Below are 4,274 nucleotides of genomic sequence, written 5' to 3' on the forward strand. Positions count from 1 at the left end.
CTTGTTGAATAGGATTGGAGAGTACTTCCCATCCTCTTCTTCTAATCTCTTGTCGGATTTCCAGATATTCGCCCTTTTTGAGCTTAAAAGGGACCTCAGGGATCACCTTTTTCTTGGCCACAACTTCATAGAAGTGGTCTTGATGGACCTTTGAGATGAATCTCTCCATCTTCCATGACTCAGAGGTGGAAGCAATTGCCTTCCCTTTCCTCTTTCTTGAGGTTTCTCTGGCCTTAGGTGCCATTAATGGTTATGGAAAAACAAAAAGCAATGCTTTTACCACACCAAACTTAAAATGTTTGCTCATCTTCAAGCAAAAGAAGAAGAAAAATTGTAGAGGAAGAAGAAAATTAAGGAGATGGAGGGGAAGAGTGTATTCGGCCAAGTGGGAAAGAAGTGTTTGTGATCTGTGAAAATGAGGTAGGGTTGAGGGGTTTATATATGGGTGGGGGGAGGGTTTGGTTTCGTGTATTAGGGTTGGGTTTGTGAGGGAAAGGATTTTTGAATTTGGAGGTAGGTGGGGTTTTTGGGTAAGAGTGGATGGATGTGAGTGGTAAGGAGTATTTGGGGAAGAGATATGGATGTGATTGGTGAAGGGTATTTGGGGAAGAGTGTTATGAAAGGGTGTGAAGAGGTGGGGTAGGTGGGGATCCTGTGGGGTCCACAGATCCTGAGGGGTCAAGGACTTAGCATCCCTAATCCGTTTAGGGCATGGAAAACACCCTTAGATTGTACTTTTGGTGTTAAATGCCAGGTTGCTGCTTATTTCTGGTGTTTAACGCCAGCATTTCTCCCATTTCTGGTGTTAAACGCCAAGTAGATGCTCTGTTCTGGCGTTAAACGCTAGTTTGGTGCTTGTTTCTGGCATTAAACGCCAGCTTGATGCTTCTTTCTGGCGTTAAACGCCAGTCTGCTGCTTCTTACTGGCGTTTAAACGCCAATAAGCTCTTCCTCCAAGGTGAGCTATTTTTCATTCTGTTTTTCATTCTGTTTTTTATTTTTCAGTTATTTTTGTGACTTCACATGATCATCAACCTAAAGAAAACATAAAATAGCAATGGAAAATAAATAGATATAGTTAAATAACATTGGGTTGCCTCCCAATAAGCGCTTCTTTAATGTCAATAGCTTGACAGTGAGCTCTCATAGAGCCTCACAGATAGTCAGAGCAATGTTGGGGCCTCTCAACACCAAACTTAGAGTTTGGTTGTGGCCTCCTAACACCAAACTTAGAGTTTTATTGTGGGCGTTTTGTTTGACTCTGTACTGAGAGAAGCTTTTCATGTTTCCTCTCCATGGTTACAGAAGGAGAACCTTGAGTTCTGAATACAAGGTAGTCCTCATTCAACTGAAGGACCAACTCTCCTCTATCAACATCAATCACAGCTTTTGCTGTGGCTAGTAAGGGTCTGCCAAGGATGATGAATTCATCCTCATCCTTCTCAGTGTCTAGGATTATGAAATCAGCAGGGATGTAAAGGCCTTCAACCTTTACTAGCACGACCTCTACTAGTCCATAAGCCTGTTTTATTGATTTATCTGCCATCTCTAGTGAGATTCTTGTAGCTTGTACCTCAAAGATTCCCAGTTTCTCCATTATAGAGAGTGGCATGAGGTTTATCCCTGACCCCAGGTCACACAGAGCCTTCTCAAAGGTCATGGTGCCTGTGGTACAAGGTATGAAGAATTTTCCGGGATTCGGTTTCTTCTGAGGTAATGTCTGCCTCATTAATGCATTCAGTTCATTAGTGAACAAGGGGGTTCATCCTCCCAAGTCTCATTACCAAATAACTTGGCATTCAGCTTCATGATTGCTCCTAGATACTTAGCAACTTGCTCTTCAGTGATGTCTTCATCTTCTTCAGAGGAAGAATATTTATCAGAGCTCATGAATGGCAGAAGGAGGTTCAATGGAATCTCTATGGTCTCTGTATGAGCCTCAGATTTCTTTGGTTCCTCAAAGGGAAACTCCTTTCTGTCCAGAGGACGTCCCATGGGGCTTTTCTCACTGAGACTCACGTCCTCCTTACTCTCCCCAGGTTCGGCCATGTTGGTCATGGTTATGGCCTTGCACTCTCTCTTGGGGTTTTCTTCTGTATTGCTTGGGAGAGTACTGGGAGGAGTTTCAGTAATCTTCTTACTCAGCTGACCCACCTGTGCCTCCAAATTTCTAATGGAGGACCTTATTTCGTTCATGAAATTTAGTGTGGTCTTGGATAGATCAGAGACTATGGTTGCCAGGTCAGAATGGCTCTGTTCAGAATTCTCTGTCTGTTGCTGAGAAGATGATAGAAAAGGCTTGCTATTGCTAAACCTATTTCTTTCACCATTATTATTGAAGCCTTGTTGAGGCTTCTGTTGGTCCTTCCATGAGAAATTTGGATGATTTATCCATGAAGGATTATAGGTGTTTCCATAGGGTTCTCCCATATAATTCACCTCTGCTATTGCAGGGTTCTCAGGATCATAAGCTTCTTCGTCAGAAGATGCTTCTTTAGTACTGTTGGATGCAGCTTGCAATCCATTCAGACTCTGAGAAATCATATTGACTTGCTGAGTAAATATTTTGTTCTGAGCCAATATAGCATTCAGAGTATCAATTTCAAAAACTCTCTTTTTCTGAGGCGTCCCATTGTTCACAGGATTCCTCTCAAAGGTGTACATAAACTGGTTATTTACAATCATTTCATTGAGTTCCTGAGCTTCTGCAGGGGTTTTCACGTGAAGAGATCCTCATGCAGAATGGTCCAATGACATTTTTGACAACTCAGACAGACCATCATAGAATATACATATGATGCTCCATTCTGGAAGCATGTCAGTAGGACACCTTTTGATCAGTTGCTTATATCTTTCCCAAGCTTCATAGAGGGATTCTCCTTCCTTCTGTCTGAAGGTTTGGATTTCTACTCTGAGCTTGCTCATCTTTTGAGATGGAAAGAATTTGGCCAGGAAAGACTGACCAGGTTTTCCCAAGAGTTCAGGCTTTCCTTAGGTTGTGAATCCAACCATGTTCTAGCTCTGTCTCTTACAGCAAAAGGGAAAAGCGTAAGCCTGTAGACCTCGGGATCAACTCCATTGGTCTTGACAGTGTCACAGATTTGCAAGAATTCAGCTAAGAACTGATGAGGATCTTCCAATGGAAGTCCATGAAACTTGCAATTCTGTTGCATTAGAGAAACTAATTGAGGCTTAAGCTCAAAGTTGTTTGCTCCAATGGCAGGAATTGAGATGTTTCTTCCATAGAAGTCAGAAGAGGGTGCAATGAAGTCACTAAGCATCTTCCTTGCATTGTTGGCATTGTTATTGGGTTCAGCCATGTCTCCTTCTTTTTCAAAAATTTCTGTCAGGTCCTCTCCAGAGGGTTGTGCTTTAGCTTCCCTTAGCTTCCTCTTCAGAGTCCTTTCAGGTTCAGGGTCAGCTTCAACAAGAATGTTCTTATCCTTGTTCCTGCTCATATGAAAAAGAAGAGAACAAAAAAGAAGAGGAATCCTCTATGTCACAGTATAGAGATTCCTTTATGTGAGTAGAAGAATAGGAGAATAGAAAAAGGAGAAGAGAAAAATTTGAACACAGAGGAGAAGAGTGGGTTCGAATTATGAGTAGAAGAGGAATGTTAGTAGATAAATAAATAGAAGGAGATGAGAAAGGGGAGAGAATTCGAAAATTAAATAAAATAAACTAAAAATATTTTTCTTTTTATTTTTAAAATCAGTTTGTATTCAAAAATTAAGAGAAGGAGTAAAATTCAAATTAAAAATTAAAACAATTAGTTAATGAAAAGAAATTTTGAAAAAGAGGTTAGTGATTTTCGAAAATAAGAGAGAAAAAAGAAGTTAAGTGGTTTTGAAAAAAGATAAGAATTTTGAAAATCAAACAAAAAGTTAAGTGGTTAATTGAAAAGGATTTTGAAAATCAATTTTGAAAAGATAAGAAGTTAGAAAAGATTTTGAAATTAATTTTTGAAAAAGATATGATTGAAATAGAAAATGGTATGATTGATAATCATTTTGAAAAATATTTGAATTGGAAATTAAAAAGATTTGATTTTGAAAATTAAAGTTGTTTACTTGACTAACAAGAAACTAAAAGATATGATTCTAAAATTTAAAGATTGAACCTTTCTTAATAGGCAAGTAACAATCTTAAAAATTTTTTGAATCAATCACATTAATTGTTAGTAAAGATTTTGAAAATATGAAACAAAATAAGAAAAAGATTTTTGAAAATCAATTTGAAATTTTCAAAAATATGAAAGAAAAATGAAAAAGATT

The 4,274-nt window shown here is 38.6% G+C and overlaps 1 non-coding gene across 1 annotated transcript; it reads left to right on the forward strand.

Annotated features, from left to right (window-relative positions):
- The first annotated feature begins 2,815 nt into the window (after positions 1-2,815).
- Positions 2,816-2,919, forward strand: LOC148545369 (small nucleolar RNA R71). Its single transcript, XR_015900661.1, has one exon. It is a non-coding gene; the product is annotated as a small nucleolar RNA R71 (small nucleolar RNA).
- The last annotated feature ends 1,355 nt before the right edge of the window (positions 2,920-4,274 follow it).

The sequence above is a fragment of the Arachis ipaensis genome, chromosome B9 (genome assembly GCF_059453495.1).
Source record: "Arachis ipaensis isolate K30076 ecotype BB chromosome B9, ASM5945349v1, whole genome shotgun sequence".
NCBI lineage: Eukaryota > Viridiplantae > Streptophyta > Magnoliopsida > Fabales > Fabaceae > Arachis > Arachis ipaensis.